This window comes from Staurois parvus, unplaced genomic scaffold (genome assembly GCF_062004578.1).
Source record: "Staurois parvus isolate SC_StPar_1 unplaced genomic scaffold, SC_StPar_1.0 ptg000505l, whole genome shotgun sequence".
NCBI classification, from domain to species: domain Eukaryota; kingdom Metazoa; phylum Chordata; class Amphibia; order Anura; family Ranidae; genus Staurois; species Staurois parvus.
Window position 1 is genome coordinate 1,011,480 of NW_028318301.1, and position 18,970 is coordinate 1,030,449.

Consider the following 18,970-nt stretch of genomic DNA (forward strand, 5'->3'; position numbering starts at 1 on the left):
TGGGGGGGCAATGTCAGAGATAGCGGCGCCTCTCCCGGCGCACGTGCACTTGCGACAGCTCACGCCGGGACACAAGCACTAGGTCCCGGCGGGCCGCGGCTGACAGGACGCCACGCATGCGCAGTAGGAGCCGCGGGCGCGCCTCGGGCGGCCAATGACAGCCCGGGGGCGCGTCCTGGCCGGCCAATGACAGTGCAGGGCGCACTATTTAAAGATGCCCTGCACTGTCACAGATTGCCGCAAGGTCTATCTGTGATCCTGAAGTTCCTGTACCTGATTAGTGACCCTGATTCCCCTGACTACGCTGCCTTCTCCTGTGATTTGACCCGGATTGCCCTGACTACTCTGCCTTCTCCTGTGCTTTGACCCGGATTGCCCTGACTACTCTGCCTTCTCCTTTCCTGACCCCCGGCTTGTTTGACCATTCTGCGGACTGACTTATCCTGCTGACCCTGCGTGTGACCTGACTAATCTTCGCCTGCCGATTCGGTACCTCGCTTACTCCACGGGACCACGGCTCGTGACCATCCTGCTAGGTCCCGCCGTCCTTCTCACATCTGGCTCTCCCGGTACCTGCATACATCCCCGGAGGCTCCCTCTGCCACTGGTGGGCCTGCTCGGAGGTCGTGACCTGGCCCTGGTCTGTTACAAGTCCATCCCCACCATCAGGGGCCCTGGTGAAAGCACAGACCGGGGCTTAGACTCCACGCTCTGGGTAGGTCTGTCAAGTGGGCAGCCTGAGGCACCACCTGGCGGATCATAACACCCAGGTCGATATGAGATAATAAAATTAAACCTGGAAAAGAACAGTGACCAATGTGCTTGTCTAGAAGACAATCTCTTGGCAGAACGGATGAATTCTAGATTTTTATGATCAGTGAACACAGTCACAGGATGCTTAGCCCCTTCCAACAGATGCCTTCATTCGGAAAAAGCTTCCTTAATTCCCAGCAACTCCTTATTCCCAATGTCGTAATTCTTTTCAGCTGATGACATCAAGCGTGCATTTTTTTCTCCTCGTCGCTGAGAAATGATAGCTCCCACAGCAGAGTCTGAGGCATCCACTTCCACAATAAAAGGTAGCTCAGGATCTGGATGTACCAATATTGGTGCAGAAGTGAAAAGAGTCTTTACCTTACTAAAAGCAGTTTGCGCCTCAGTTGACCATGCAAAGGGCACTCCTTTCTTTGTCAGCTGTGTAATTGGTGCTATTACTTTAGAGAAGTTTCTTATGAATTTCCTTTAAAAGTTGGTTGAGGTGATTGTAGCCGTATTAGTGCATTTGCGACAGAAACAATTGAGTACTGTCCGTGATACTTTTTTTATTTGCACTAACATACAATTTTGAGGACAAGCTTTCGGGGTATGTCGCCTTCTTCAAAGTCCAAACAGTACTATTACAAATCACAAAGTTTAAGCAGAATGTTAAAAGGGATTGAAAAAAAAAAAGGCTACAGCCTTCTTTTTTTTTTTTCAATCCCTTCTAACATTCTGCTTAAACTTTGTGATTTGTAATAGTACTGTTTGGACTTTGAAGAAGGGGACATACCCCGAAAGCTCAAAATTGTATGTTAGTGCAAATAAAAAAAGTATCACGGACAGTACTCAATTGTTTCTGTTCTTTAAAAGTTGTCAAATCCAACAAATTGTTGTATTTCCTTAACATTTCCAGGGGCAGGCCAATCCACCACTGCCTTGATCTTTTCAGGATCCATGCTCACTCCTTTTTAAGAAATGATATACAGTGGGGCAAAAAAGTATTTAGTCAGCCACCAATTGTGCAAGTTCTCCCACTTAAAAAGATGAGAGAGGCCTCAGAGACCAGTAGCTATAGCTGCAGACCAACCAACAGGATAGGTAAAGAAGCAGGTCACCCTGGGAAATGATGCAGGCTCACCTGAGGTGCGGGGTCTAAGCACTAACCGATATTCACCAGAGCTCCTGATGGTGGAGATGGATTTTGCTGCATGTTAGTACCAGGTTGCAGTTCTCAGGATCACCCCACCAGGAAGAGAGCAAGCCAGAATCCAGTAACTGATATGGCAGGTAGGGATCTAGCAGAAGTGTAGTCAGTAAACAAGCCAAGGGTCAGTAACAAGCGGTAGCAGGTTGGGATGAGGCAGAATCGTAGTCAAGGAACAAGCCAAAGGTCGGTAGCGAAGGTATGGATGGCAGCAGGAGAGACAAAGCGAGATACTGGCTGGAGAAGGCACAATAATCTGGCAACCAGGAAGTACAGAGACATGGCTTAAACCAGGAAGCTCATGAGAGGAGCAAGGAGTTCAAGGTTCATCAGAAAACAAGGCACAAGGCAGGATTGTCCAATAGATAATGAATATAGCGAGCGCTCAGAAAAACCAGCTGCTAGAACACTTCAAGGGATCACTAAACCTCATAATAGAGACATTATATATATATATAGTGCAGCGCTGAAAACGTAATAAAATAAGGTATAAAATATAAAAGTCTTTCTCATGACAATAAAGTCAAATATGTGCAGGTCTTCTCCTCATTAGGTGACTGGAAAATAACAAGATTGCGCACTCACCGACCGCACATTTAAAATGCGCCTGTGTATGATATATTCCAAAAGACCAGCCAGGTATACAGCTCCAGAGACCACACGAATCCTCCCTCTTCCACACTCTCATGCGCCTTGGGTGTAGCAATATCTCCAGATCCAAAGGTAGAAAGACAGAGATCCCCCTTTTTTGGTTCCAGACACCCCAAGAATGGAAGATGTGTATCTGCACTCTCCAACAGGAGAGTCAAAGAAAAAGGGGAACGCCAATAGTGTGGTACTATCAAAACTTTATTGGAGCAATAATGCCTGGGTCATATGCATACACATATCCATACACCATAAGCCAATAACGGACAGGTAAGTATGAAAAGAAAATTGTACTAACCCGGCAATGGCATAAAAACAAAGACCACTAGACCTCCTCTTGGTCTCAGTGGTCTGGAAGTCACACTTGCTACTTGGCTCCTCCTGAGGCCTTTCGTGCAAAAAGCACTTCTTCAGAGGATGGACGCCACTAGCAGTGTGACAGCCAGACTTCCATTTAAAAGCCGTTCGCGCATGCGCGAAAATCCCGCTCTATCGTGAAAAGCGGTACTGCGCATGCGCGAATAGCGGCCATATTGCCATGGATCGCGGCTGTGCAGTATCAAACTGCGCATGTGCCACCCGATCGCCGCCATATTGCCATGGATCATAGGCAGCAAAGAATGGCTGCTGCTGGAGTAAACAAGCAACCACATACTCAGGTGCTCTATTATCCTCTAGATGGATACGGATACCTTCCCACCCCGAAAGGAAACATTAGAAAGGCCCGACCTGGAGATTATTAATCCAAGTGGGATATATGTATATATATATATAGGGGGGTGCACAAAGTAAGTGCCGCAAAGGCCCTCTCAAAAATCACTAACTCCATGGCATAGGGGCTTATATACCATCATACAAAGATGGAAATAATGATAAACTGAACTTAAAACTGTTATGTACATATAAAACTTCTAAACGCCCCAAAATCATTCAGTATTGCGATCACATTCTACAGGGGCTTAATTAATAGTAGTCAAATTCCAGATCACAAAGTCTTGTACTAGGGACTAATGTGCAAAGGTTGAGTGGTTCGGTTCGGAGCCATAACTCAAAAGCCCTAGATGGGGCTATTAGGGAATCATAAAAATCCACATAATAGAACGAACTAAAATAAACCAATAAAAATATGAAAAAAACTCAGCGCTATACTATGTTATAAGGTCTTGATGTCCTAGCTATTGGCAATGAAACAGTTTATGTCTACCTCCACATTGTGTCCATGAGGGTAAAGGGTACGTAGTTCGTAGACCCAACGAGTCTCAGCCTGCGAGACTGTTCTGGTCTTGTGAAGTCCCCTCCAATGTGGTGATACCATTTCTATACCCACAAACCTTAAAGAGGTAGGATCACTGTTATGGAACCGTCTGAAGTGATTAGATAACGAATGGTCCCTATAACCTTTTCTAATGTTGGCTACATGTTCCCGTAGACGATCCCTTAGGCGTCTAGTTGTCCGCCCCACATACTGCTTATTGCAGGGACAACTGAGGAGGTAGACAACGTACTTGCTATTACACGTTATACACTGCTTGATGGTGTAGGACTTCCCTGTTGATGTTGAAGTAAACATATCTATTTTCTTCTTACGGGATTTGTCACATCTGCATATAATGCATTTGTTGCATGGATAAAATCCCTTTAAATCCCCAAAAAAAGAGGTTTTTAAAGGGGGATTAACAACATTTGGTGCAATGCGGTTTCTCATAGCCGGAGCTCTCCTAAACATAATTTCAGGCTTGTTGGGTAATATTTGTGAAAGGACGGGGTCCATTCTCAAAATATCCCAATTCTTCTTTATAAGTTTTCCCACCTGTTTATATTGTATTGAGAAAGTTGTTACAAAGGGACACACCTTTTCATTTTTCTTATGAGGTTTATGTGAAAGCATCCCTCTCCTATCCAGGTCAGCAACCTTTGTCAAGGACTCATCAAGTTCAGGTTCTTTATATCCTTTTTCAAGAAATCTATTTTTAAGGATGTTTGCTTGGGACCAATAGGTCTCAAGATCTGTGCAGTTACGTCTTATCCGAGTGAATTGGCCTTTCGGGATGTTTCTCAGCCAATTTGGATGGTGACAGCTACTTACAGGGATATAGCTGTTACGGTCGGATCCCTTAAAGAAGGACTCAGTGACTATCCTCCCATCGTTTTTCTTCAACGTAAGGTCCAAAAAGTCAATCTGGTGTTGACTATAAGTATATGTCAGATGAATGTTTAGGGTGTTATTGTTCAGCGTTGTAAAGAAGTTATTGAGGGCACTTTCCTCTCCATTCCAGAGGAGGAGGATGTCATCAATATATCGCTTGTATAATACAAGCTCCGGCCAATCTCTGGCATAGATGACATCCTCCTCCCATCTGGACATGAAGAGGTTGGCTAGGCTAGGGGCAAACTTCGCCCCCATCGCAACACCCTTGATCTGTAGATAATATGATTGATTATACCAAAAATAATTATGACACATAGAAAAATGTAACAGGTCCAGAATGAAGCGCCTCTGCACTCCCGATAAACGACTGCAGTTGGTTAGATAGAAGTCGGTAGCTTCCATGCCATCTATGTGATTGATGCTGGTATATAAAGAACTGACATCAGCTGTAACCAGAAACGTATCTGGTGATATACGTATTGCGTCAACTTCATTAAGGACCTGTTTGGTGTCTCTAAGGTATGAGGGAGTATCAGTAACCAATGGTTGCAGGTGAAAATCAATATACTGCCCAATCCTGGAAAGTAATGATCCTATCCCACTGATTATCGGTCGACCTGGAGGATGTACCGGGTCTTTATGTACTTTTGGGAGGATATACAATATGGGAAGTTTTGGAGCCACAGGGCACAAAAAAGTCTTCTCCTTCTTATTTATAATTCCATCCACAAAACCTTTCTGGATGATGGCTAGAAGAGACTTCTTATAACTACTGAGAGGATCGCTAGGGAGTGGTCTATAGGTGGAGTCATCCAGCAACAACTTGCTGACCTCACCCATATAATCGGCCTTCTTCCAAACCACCACTCCACCACCCTTGTCAGCTGGCCTGATCACGAGATCTTTCTTCTCCAAGAGAGTTTTTATGGCCAGCCTATCACTGGGATTATCATATGCCCGTTTTACAGGCATATTATCTAAATCCTTTAGAACTTTCTCCTTGAAAACGTTCAAGTAGGAATGCGATTGTGGAGGGGGGTTGAAAGTGGATGCATTCTTTAAATTAGAATGAACCACGCCCAAAGCAGGCTGGTTCACTAAACTTGGTCTGTTAAAAAAGTATTTTTTGAGGGATAATTGTCTAATAAATTTATGTACATCCACATAAGTATTAAATTTATTCATCTGTGTAGCAGGGGTATATTTTAACCCTTTATCCAGTAGGTCAAGCTCCTCCTTAGTCAGCTCAACGTCACTCAGGTTATAAATGCCTTGACCTTTTATACCCGTCTCTTTTTTGGAGTGTCCTCCCGTTCTCCTTCCTCCTCTCTTTCCCCTTCTATGTCTCTCCTTTTTCGTGGTTGACCTGTCCCTAAAAAAGACTGTTTAGTTTGATTTTGTTGTTGGGAGGGGTTTTGATGTTTCGGAGGTTTGATGCTGCCCTGGTTATTACCTGATCTATTATGGTCCTGACGTTTAGGGTAGTAAGACCGGTTCTGATTATAATTATAGTAATCATTTGGATAATAGTTCTGGTTATTATTAAACCCATATTCTCGAGGAGGGTAGGGACGAGCTCCCCCATTTTGGTAATGTTCCCTAGGGCTCTGTGAGGGATAATAGTATTGTGGATCACCCCTAGGTCTCTGTGGGGTCCTAGGAGGGAGGGGATGTTGGTAGTAATTATTGTCCCTTAGGGCATTATTGTTCCTATATACCCCATCCCTGGTCAGATGTATGGGGATATTGGGATAATACTCTCTGGATCCTATATTTGGATCCTGGAGGGGAACACCTCGGTTGTCATGAGGGCCCTGTCTCCCTGAATTGGGACCCTTCTTCCTCTTTTTATTCCTATTTTGATTTCCTTTCATATTGAGATTTGGATCCTGGATCTGTCCAATAGATCAGGCAGAGTGTTGTCCAGTATCCCAGGTAGCTCAGTGAGAAGAGTTACTGCCTCACACAGTAGAGGTCCCAGGTTCAAGTCCAGGCCCTGACATTACCTCTAAACTTGAAACTGGAGACCAACCTTTAAACTGGAGACTAAACAGTTTAACAATTTAGATACATTAACACCAAAAAGCTTAAGTGCTGATGTGGAAATCAAAAGTTTTAGTCTGTTTTCATAATGTTCATTTATTTTTGCTATTATTTTGTTTCATTTCATTTTTTCATGATTGTTTTCATCTCTGTAGGAGGAGATCCCCTTTAATTACAATGTATTCCACATCAATGACCTTGTAAAAGGGACATGTTTTATGCAAATATTTATCATTCAAATGTTGATGTGGTCATCATTATTTCTTTTTAATAAGAGATTAGTGTTTTTTCAACGGTACAAAAAGTTACAGAAAAGCATTCCAAGCTACTTGTTTCTGTAAATTCTGAGAAGATACTTTATAAATCCAAATAAAAACAGTGGAGCACATGAATCATGCAAGCACATTCTGTACTGAGCAGATACTATATGGTGGAATCTTGGAGTGCCATCCAAGATGTGGAACCATAGTAAAAGAGTGTTTATGAAGCATATACAAAAAAAAGCTGGAACACTGCTCAAAGCAAAGAAAAACTTCCCCTTGCTGTTCAAAGCACAAATCGGGTGCGGATGTTCAAACAAGCTCATCCAGTCTAGCAGCAACAGATTAAGCTCCGTGGGAGGAGGGTGAAACATGTCAGAAGAGTAAAGCCAATAGTTCAGGTTAAAGCGGTATCTATATCTCTCTTTAACCCATCCACCCATAGTGGATGGGTTCTGGTGTGCAGTATTTCCACCTTTTGTTTTCTGATATAGTGTTTATGGTTTGGTATGGTAGATCATCAGTCCCATAGGAGTCAGATAGCTGTGCTTAATCATAATGTAGGTCTGAGCTGAGAAAAGGTGAGAAGGAGGAGGACTGGGTAGTGGGCGCTGGATTGGGGAAACATAGACCCGCCTTAAAGTCTGACATGTGCACTTAAGAAATAGTGTCATGAAAGCATAGTGATTCCAAGAAGACAACCTAATTGGTCCTTGTTTTGATGTATGCAGATTACTGTCATCAATCTTTTATTGCCAAAGGTTAATGTAGTAACATGTTATATATGCTTTTCTTAGCAAGCGATTTATCCTTTAGTCAGTCCTGAGAATGCTCATTTATTGATGCTGCAAATATTATGCTTTATGTTTGTTTGTTTTTTTATTATTAATTTTATATTACTAAACCTATATCAAACATTACAAAACACACATTTTCACACAAATTTTACCTATTCCCTTCCCCCCCACCTACCCACTCCCTCCCCTCAATTTACCCCCATTTCTCCTACTATTTTATTTTACTTCTTGTTATAATACTCTTTCTGTCCATCATCACCCCTCTCCTCTCCTTCTTCCTCTCTCTTACCCTCCTGCAGAACCCTCACTCCTTTCATTTATCTCTCCCTGTTCTTTAGACTCTGAAAACTTCTAGGTATCTCTTTGAATTTTTAAAAGCACACCATCTTCCCCATGTTTTTTTTAAATTTTCAATTTTATCTTCAAAAATATAGTATAGTTCCTCCATCTTGTACATATACTCAACACTGTGTATCCAATCTTTTATTTTTGGGATCTCTTGTGCTTGCCAAAATTTGGGGATAAGTCCTTTGGCCACATTTATTAAGTGAAATAGAATCATATTCTTGTATGGTTTCACTGTAGTCTCAGACTTATGGAATAAGCAAACCCATGGGTCTTTCAGTATACTAATTACTAATCCCCAGTATCTACTGTATATATTGAATTTTTTTATGTACAAAACTGCTGTGAAAGCCAAAAAATCCTATCTAATTGTGACTAAGTGTAAATTTTTGTTTATTAAAAATCTTACAAGCAACATAATAAAACATATTTACATATATACAGAATAAATAAAATATAAATATAAAAAACATAAACAGAATTAACTATATTTTAATATTATTATTATCTTTTTATTGTATCTCAACAAACCCTACCTCCACCTAAACACACCCTCAGGCTTAGAAACGATTAAACATTTATTCCTTGCATGAAGCCTTTTTCCAAAAATGTGATCTTATAAAAATCTAGGGACGTGAAAGGACAGAAAGAGAAGCTATGCACCCAGAGACTGACAGACAGCAGCTACGGAGACCTGACATGCCTTTGACCAGGCCCCCAGCAGCCACCTGTCCTTCTCAAGAACCCAAATCCACCCAACCTCACCTAGAATGTTGTGCCCACCACCTCAACAGGAAGGACCTTTTTGCGAATGGAAACCTGACATTGTGCATTCCACGTGTAGTAACGGATTACAAAGCTAACTAGAAAAAGTGTCTCAAAATCAAAGCTCCGGTGAGTTTGAAAGGATCCATTAGACCATTGCGCATAACTCAAGCGGGAAAGGAAAGGGATACCAAATACCCCACATACCTGCTTGTAGACTTCTATATTGAAGGGGCACTGAAGCAAGAAATGGTTCATCATCTCCTTCACCCCACCACACTCCACTCTTGGACAACCACGGTTCTCCGCAGAGCGATGCTTCAGGTTACCCTTCACATAGAGTCTGCCATGGAATGAGAGCCAGGCCAAATCCTGAAACTTTAAAGGGATTCTCTCCAGATTCATCAAACGCAGACCCTCCCTCATAAAAGGGCCTGGGCAATCCCTCAAGGCCAATGTCTCACTAACGGCAGATTCAACAACCCTCCTCTCCAGGGCCTTCCTAGGAAGAGACTTAATTTCCTCAGTCGTCACTCGCCATTGCTGAAGCATTTTCAGGCATTGGGCAACATAAGTCGGGAGCTTACCATGTTGGACCCTCAGGCTTTTCACTGGCCCACCATTCTCTTAGCTTTGCAGAAAATTCCTAAACCAGGACTGGAAAATACCAACCCACCCAGGCGGTTCCTCTGCCAGCATGCTACCAAAATTATGTTTCAAAAACATCAGAGAAATAAAAACCACTGGATTGACCATACCTAGGCCACCCATCCACCTGGGAAGGTAGGTTGCAGACCTCTTAATGGGACTCAGTCTGTTTCCACATAACAGCTGGAGGAAACAACTGTAGATCTTTGCATAGAGAGACACTGGCAAAACACAGACAAAGCTGACATACAGAAATACCGGGATCAGATACGTTTTAATCAGGTCAATCCTTTCCATGTAAGAGAGTTTCCAATCCTTCCAGCTGGAAACCATGGCATCAGCATCTTGTAGCCTGCTTACCCAATTTTCTAGGTCGTAATCACTGGGAAGAAATCTGATGCAGAAAACTTCAATTTCCTGCAGGGCTCTGGGAAGGTGTCCAGAAAACCTCACTCTTATCCTGACTGATCTATATACCAGATGCCTCAGCATACTGTTCTGTCACTGAGACCACCCCTACCACCTCCTGCATCCCAGAGATGAAAACAGACATGTCATCAGCATAGGCCATGACCCTCAGAGGAGGCTCCCCAAGAATGCCCAAAGGAACTCCACACATCCGTCCACTCTCTAACCTCTGAATGAAGGGATCGATTGCAAATGTGTATAGCAGAGGACTCAAAGCACACCCCTGATGTACACCTGAGCCAACCTCAAAGGGCCGTGCAATCCAACCATTTACAAGCATGAAGTTTTCAGTCCCCTTGTATAAAATCTTCAGCCAATCGATAAAGTCCACCTCCAAGCCATACTTGCTAAGAAGCAGCAATAGGTACTCATGATTGACCCAAAAAATCTTTGGCCTGATCCAGTGCCAGCAGGAACTTTTCACATGCTCGCCCAGTCAAGGTCCCTCCTACCCAAGAGGTCAGCATAATATGCCCTGGCAGTTTAAAGGATCCCCGAATTGGACTTTGTCAGGGAACCTGTACTGTCAACCAGGCCTACAACTGACTTAACTGCTCTACCTTGTTTGCAATTCTGGTAAGGGTCGGGCGAGTGATTATTCCCATAATCCCTTTCCAGAACCAAAGAGGCATATTGACGCTTCCTGAGCAAGAGTTTAACCTCAGAGATCACCCCTGGACCTCCATTATTCAAGACACGTCTATCAAGCTTCCTCCGCAGACACTGGTAGATGACATACTTGTCAAGCTGTTTATTTCTTCCTATGGCCTTGAAAAACCCAACGATCCTTCGTTTTGTAAGCTCCACCACTCTCTGACTTACTGCTACAAAAGTCCATGATTAATACCTGTACCTAAAAAAAATCCTCAGAGGATTGACTCACCTTCGGCAAACTCCACCGCCTGACACACTGGTGTTGACAAGGCGGAGTTCCCCTTTAAAAAAACCCTATCTATTCTATGCTGACTAGCACCGCACTGAAAAGTGAATCCCGTGTTGTCTGGGCAGCAATGAATGTGCACATATGTATAGAAAACCTTCAGTGCAATAAAAATCTCCTAATAAGTGTGCAGCTAGCATATAATATGTTCCCACATATAACAAAATAAAAATAGTCAAGAAAATGCAGTGCAACAATAAAATAAATAAAATGGTGTTTGCAACCTCCTACGTGTGTATATAAATAGTGACAATCAATCACACTCTGCCGTGCTAGTGATGACCAATATATGCTACTCATAATCTCTTCCGATAAATACATATAAACTCCCATAGACTCTACACATGAACAGTGCTATGAATACAACATAAATCGTGCAATTAAATAAAATGTCAATTGTAGTGAACTGTTCCTTTAAATCCGAAATATTATCACATGGACCAGTGTAGTCACACTTCCTGTTTATCGTGATATAAATACAACAAAAGTGGTGCAACTTAATACAATCACAATGTTGGTGAACTGTCCCTTTAAATCCGCAGATTATAATTAGCATATATTGATCATCACTAGCACAGCAGAGTGTGATTGATTGTCACTATTTATATACACACGTAAGAGGTTGCAAAGACCATTTTATTTATTTTATTGTTGTGCTGCATTTTCTTCACTATTTTAATGAATGTGCACATCAACCAAACCTGCCTCTCTAGCTATTTTGTTTTAAAAAAAAGCCATCACGGTTCAGCCTTGCCCTGGTACCATTCCTGTCCTTAGTCCTAGTGACCGTGTTAAAATCACCACCGAAGACAACTTGCTGGGCTGTAAAAAGAAAAGGCTTGATCTTCATAAAGAGGCATTTCCTGTCCCATTTTGTCTGGGGCCCATAGGTGTTAATCAGGCGCAGGTCCTACCCCCCCCCCCCCCCATGGATATGTCTAAGACTATGCATCTCCCCATTTCTAACTCAATAATCCGCCGACAGATTACCGTGCCAGAAAAAAGTACCGCAACTCCAGTGTAAGGCTCAGCCGTAAGAGACCAGAAGAAGGGGCCGAGCCTGCCCTCCTTCTTCGCCATATGAATATCCGCCAAACTGGACAACCTGGTCTTTTGCAAAACGAAAATATCAGCATCAAACCTGCTGAGCAAAAATAAGGTCATGTTTTGAGCACTTACTGATTTTATGCTGGTGACATTAATGGTCGCCACCTTCAAAGGAGTGGGAACAGCCAACAGGATGATTGAGGTACACATTTCTTAGCCTGCTTACCCTTCTCCCTACTTGGAGACCCTGCACGCTTCAGTGTCCTCTGTGATTACTCCTGCATGGAAACCACCAACTCCTCACCCGAAGAACCCTCACCCTCCACCTCAGATAATACATCAAATGTGTTTAACACCTTCACCTTCCCAGGTTCAGGTACAGGCACGTCCTTCTTCCTCTGCTTCTGCCCAGACTTTCTTTTTGCCTCCAACCACTCCATATCATTATTTGACAACCCGGACTGCAAAGTCCCCTCCCCTTCCATTCCACTATAACCCACAGCATCATCCACCCCACTCTCTCAACTCACCGCTGCGGTCCCCCCAACCTTCACCCCAGCATCCTCACCATCATCCATTCCACTCCCCAGCTCCTCATGCCCTTCGATACTCAGACGCTGGAGAGAGGGGAGCGGTGCAACCATACTGGTCTTGCTCCCTTCACAGCCCCCACTACCTCTGGGGAAACTGACACAGGAAGATCTGACACAACATCCACTTACACTGACTCAGGGGGCACAAAACAAGGAGGTTACACATTGGATGGATCATCAGACACTGATACCACTAAGACAACAGGGATAGAGACATTGGGGACCCCTGACACAGCCCCTCTCTCCTCTGCCTCCTCCATGTCCAGATGAAAAAACTCTTCCACCAAAGCTGACTGGTTATGCATGCCCTCAGGGCACTGGCTGTACGCATGGCCAACCTTATCACAAAGATTGCACCTGATGATATTGCAATCCTTAGCCAGATACCCCAGGTCCTGGCACAGAGAGCACTTCATCTCTGGACATGAGGAGGTGAGAGAACCCGAGAACCGCACTTATTACAGAGCTTAGGCTGTCCAGGGTAGAACACGACAATCCTATCCTTTCCAGTGAAGGCTGAGGAGGGCAGATGGTGGACCACATTGCCACACACATACAGCCTTATCTGCACCCACCAGTCCATATCCCCCTCTCATCCACAATCTTCTTCAGAGGGGTCAGTAGCTCCCCAAATCTTCTCAGCCAGACAGCCAAGTCTGCAGAAGGGATCAATTCATTCCTTACTAGGAATGTGACATTCTTAACCAGAGGTTGGCGTGAGACAAATTTTAGGATAAGTTCCATCCACTGCGATAGACCCCTATACACATGCTCATACTTCTCCCAGAAAATATCGAGAGACTCGGGGCGCACAAAGGACAGGTCATACTCATAGGAGCCCACTGAACTGATCAAAGCAAAGATGTCATCAGCCTTAAAATCCCTCACCAAAATCTTATCCACAACCAAACTCCTGACAGGGGGAGCATCCCCACCCTTCCACCTGAGCTGCACCACATTATGCCACCTGAAGGACAGGGGTGCAAATGGCATACCTTCAGCAGATCTCCCCCCTGAGCTGACAGCTTAATGTGACCCCCTCCTCCCAGCCAGAGCCCCAGCATATGTTTTACTTGCAGCATGAGATGTACCAGACCTTAAACCTGCACCCTGCCCATTAGTTGCAATCCCCACTCTGCAAATTCCCAACAGAGGCAGCAGCAGCAGTCACTCCATCCATCAGCACACATGCATTCCCCTTTTCAGCATTACAAGCACTTTTATTATTCACATACTTGATTTCACTTGTGGCACTACTGTTCCCAGCAGACCCACTCACACCAGATGCTCCTGTCGTCACCTCCTCCTCCCCCAACATACTCCTCTTAGGCAAAAGCCTTCCACTTTTGGTCACTCTCCACTGGGTTTCAGCAACACCTTTCACAGTGCAGCTGACATTTTCTTCCCACCATTATCTGATGTACTTGCAGCCACCAGCAGGGATTGTTCAGCCAAAATGTCAGTTCCCACCATGCCCCTTGCACCCAGCAGAGCCCACAGTCACTTAATTTGCAGTCTCAGCAGAATGCAGTCCTTCAGGCACAGCAGCCATCTTCCATGCAGAGCTCTGTGCAGACACAGGAGGGTTTCCCTCCAAAACTCTGCTGGGCACACTGCTCTCCATACTGGAGTCCATACTGTCAGATTTAATAAAGTATGGCTTCTCAGTCACTCTTTCCTTTACAGGACCAGGTACAGAGTCCTCACCATTATTCTCATCCGCAGAATCTTCTGAAAACCGAAAGGTTCTCCTACTTAGGGGAGACTCCATTTCATTAATAAACTTTAGCTGCCCTCCGACATTTTCCTCTAGCTCCTGTGCTATTCCTCCAGCTTACTGGGAAGGGAGTGAGGCAGAGGCCACCATTTCCTCCAGTGAAGAAGATCCTGAGGCAGATGGGATATCAGGGGCAGCATCCAGGACCCCCTCCTCGCTTTCCACCTGTACTGCCACCGTCGATGCTGAAATTTTACTGGTGTCTCCTGTGACGATCGCGGCGTCAGACCCCAGCCCTTCTCACCAAACCCGTGACCGAAGGACTAGCCAAACTAAAACCGTGCTGTCACGTGCATAACAATGCCACGCCCAGCTGCACTCTGCACAAAGATTTTCCAGGTAATGGACCAGCTAATGTATCTGCAGCCTGGGACTGAATGTTACTGGGTCAGGTTAATTACGCAATTAACCCTTAACACTGCCACCGCCTCCTTTTGGTACAGAGAAAGAGGAAACTCGGCAATATCAGCAATAACACTATGATGTTTGCATAAGCGTCGGTATACCACTGTCACCGCAGGCAGAGATATACCAAAGTTTAAAACACACACACAGTAGCACTCTTCAGTGGCAGGGGTTCTTAGTTTGCATTAAAGAGCTTTAATAACAATTCAACACTTTCAGAAAGTAAGATTTATTACAAAAAAGGTCAAACGGGTGCAATAAAAATATTTACAGAAAAAGATGTAGCCTATATATATATATATATATATATATATATATATATACACAGTCAGGTCCATAAATATTGGGACATCGACACAATTCTAACATTTTTGGCTCTATACACCACCACAATGGATTTAAACTGAAATGAACAAGATGTGCTTTAACTGCAGACTGTCAGCTTTAATTTTAATTTGAGGGTATTTACATCCAAATCAGGTGAACGGTATATGAATTACAACAGTTTGCATATGTGCCTCCCAATTGTTAAGGGACCAAAAGTAATGGAACAGTTGGCTTCTCAGCTGTTCCATGGCCAGGTGTGTGTTATTCCCTCATTATCCCAATTACAATGAGCAGATAAAAGGTCCAGAGTTCATTTCAAGTGTGCTATTTGCATTTGGAATCTGTTGCTGTAAACTCTCAAGATGAGATCAAAAGAGCTGTCACTATCAGTGAAGCAAGCCATCATTAGGCTGAAAAAACAAAACAAACCCATCAGAGAGATAGCAAAAACTTTAGGCGTGGCCAAAACAACTGTTTGGAACATTCTTAAAAAGAAGGAACGCACCGGTGAGCTCAGCAACACCAATAGACTCGGAAGACCACGGAAAACAACTGTGGTGGATGACCGAAGAATTCTTTCAATGGTGAAGAAAACACCCTTCACAACAGTTGGCCAGCAAGAACACTCTCCAAGGAGGTAGGTGTATGCGTGTCAAAGTCAACAATCAAGAGAAGACTTCACCAGAGTGAATACAGAGGGTTCACCACAAGATGTAAACCATTGGTGAGTCTCAAAAACAGGAAGGCCAGATTAGAGTTTGCCAAACGACATTTAAAAAAGCCTTCACAGTTCTGGAACAACATCCTATGGACAGATGAGACCAAGATCAACTTGTACCAGAGTGATGGGAAGAGAAGAGTATGGAGAAGGAAAGGAACTGCTCATGATCCTAAGCGTACCACCTCATCAGTGAAGCATGGTGGTGGTAGTGTCATGGCGTGGGCATGTATGGCTGCCAATGGAACTGGTTCTCTTGTATTTATTGATGATGTGACTGCTGACAAAAGCAGCAGGATGAATTCTGAAGTGTTTCGGGCAATATTATCTGCTCATATTCAGCCAAATTCTTCAGAACTCATTGGACGCCGCTTCACAGTGCAGATGGACAATGACCCAAAGCATACTGCAAAAGCAACCAAAGAGATTTTAAGGGAAAGAAGTGGAATGTTATGCAATGGCCAAGTCAATCACCTGACCTGAATCCGATTGAGCATGCATTTCACTTGCTGAAGACAAAACTGAAGGGAAAATGCCCCTAGAACAAGCAGGAACTGAAGACAGTTGCAGTAGAGGCCTGGCAGAGCATCACCAGGGATGAAACCCAACGTCTGGTGATGTCTATGCGTTCCAGACTGCAGGCTGTAATTGACTGCAAAGGATTTGCAACCAAGTATTAAAAAGTGAAAGTTTGATTTATAATTATTATTCTGTCCCATTACTTTTGGTCCCTTAACAAGTGGGAGGCACATATGCAAACTGTTGTAATTCCTATACCGTTCACCTTATTTGGATGTAAATACCCTCAAATTAAAGCTGACAGTCTGCAGTTAAAGCACATCTTGTTTGTTTCATTTTAAATCCATTGTGGTGGTGTATAGAGCCAAAAATGTTAGTATTGTGTCGATGTCCCAATATTTATGGACCTGACTGTATATATATATATATATATATATATATATATACAGTATATAAATACACAGAGCAATAACACAGCAAAGAGATAACAGAAAGGAATTTAGGGAGATAAAGTACTTGGAAATGTGCAAGTTTCATGCTGTGTATATTTCATTGTAACTTTTTTCTCTTCTTTTGAATCTGTCTCGTTATACAACTTGACCCCCTCCCCCATCCCATCATCACCTGTCCCATATGCAAATCTATGGATCACCGCCCCACTCTTTTTAACTATTTACTGATCAAGTGAATATGTCTCATTTTCTATCAGCTACAGCTCAGATCTCACATTATTATACGATTGATGATTGTATATCACCACTAGTCTGATTGAATTCACAATCCCTGGTCAGTCCCGTTCCCTTACCTCTAATAATCTTTAGGACCAGTTCACACTACATGTGTTTCAGTTGCTTTTTCGGCATCACAAACGCACAGAAAGAAGGTTATATGGTTGTCAATGTCATAGTTCACATCAGCGCTTGCATTTTCAGTGCATTGCAGGTGCTGTAAACAAAGTTGACCACGCTGCATTGTTTATGCACAGAACTGTACTGGAACACATTGAAATGTCCTTGAATGTACTAAAACACACACGTCCCTAATTAAATTGAATAAAAAGAAAGTAGAAAAAACTAACTGGAAGGGATACAAAAATGCAATGCAACGTGTCCAAAAAGCATCCAAAATGTACTGGAACACACTAAACATGCATGCCAAAAGGGCATGCAAAAACGCAGCAGGAACACATCTAGACTGTTACTATAGTGTGAACTGGCCCTTAGGACTTGTTCACACCATTGGTGGTTCAGAAACGCATGCAAGAACACACATTTTCCAGCACAGCAAAGAAATGCAATGCCCTCTGCAGATGTGCACGGTTAGGTGCGACACACTTTTAAAATAATATGCCTGCAGTATTTTTGCATGTTCCCACACATTAGGCAGGCCATTGAAATTAACGAGCTGAGGAAAAAAAAAAAAAAAAAAAAGTAAAAAATGCCCCATTCACACAGGTCCTCTGGCCTGTACAGCATGAATGAGTGGGTTGTTTATGTGGCTAGAGCCACCTGTTACACTATGGGGACACAGGAGCTGTATGAACACAGGTTTTAATGTGACAGGTCTGATGGCGTGGGGAAGTGGCCCTGAATGCTCACTGTGTTCAGGGCTGTACACCTGCACCTATATGCTTGTCAAATTATGACCTGCAGCAATTCCATAGTGTAACATAGGTTGCCTGCAAACGGCGATAGCCACAAAAACCAACCACTGATTCCCACTCTACAGGGCACAGCACCCATGAGCCCCAAAACCTCAATTACACACACAGCTTTATTTATGAACTCAGTACAGTTTTATCATTTAGATTTCACAGGAATATGGTTGGGATTATGTCCATTAATAATGTTTTTAGTGTATTTTTACCATAAATATAATTTGGATATTTTCTCTGGCGGTGGGGGGCTGTCAGGTATGCTGTACCGTGCCCCATAATATCTAACAGTGGCCCTGGGTGTACGCTTGTGTCTGTGCCACCTGTATAGTTAGGAAGAACCTTGAACCTCTGCTATGTACCTCAATGGATCTAGGAATTGGACATGTTTTCAGCTGAAAATACAACAATTATTAGTAATGTTTCCCCAGCAAATGAGCTCAGCTCCTCGGTGGAGAACAGCGATCTCGCCATGTCCAGATGTGCTCTGGAATTCCACAAAAGAACAATTCACAAAACTAAAAAATAGACTTGCAAATTACCACTAAACTCTCCTAACTACACTCCCATCCACTCACACTCCCCACGTCCGGGTGTGTGCAAACATCCTTCCACAAACGTCATGACGTATTTCCGGTATGACAGCTGCTCTAGCGCCTCCTCCAACAGCCGTCTTGGCGTTTATTTGTGCATCATAGCAATTTTACATGCGGCTCCATTGTGTATATGAAATTCGCAAATACATGTTTGCAGTTCTATTGTAGATTTTGCATTGGTGAATGTATGCTTGCAGCTATACTGTGTGTATATGACATTGGCGAATATATATTTGCCAGTAAAGGCCCAAAGTCAACATAAATTGGGGGCCCAATTTATTACTGTTAAGAGGATTGTAGAAAAAGAA

The 18,970-nt window shown here is 43.4% G+C and overlaps 1 protein-coding gene across 2 annotated transcripts in view; it reads right to left on the reverse strand.

Annotated features, from left to right (window-relative positions):
* LOC149451927 (rho family-interacting cell polarization regulator 1-like) overlaps positions 1 to 18,970 on the reverse strand; it is a 1,274,165-nt gene that overhangs the window by 687,961 nt on the left and 567,234 nt on the right. The gene's annotated exons all lie outside the window — the stretch shown is intronic.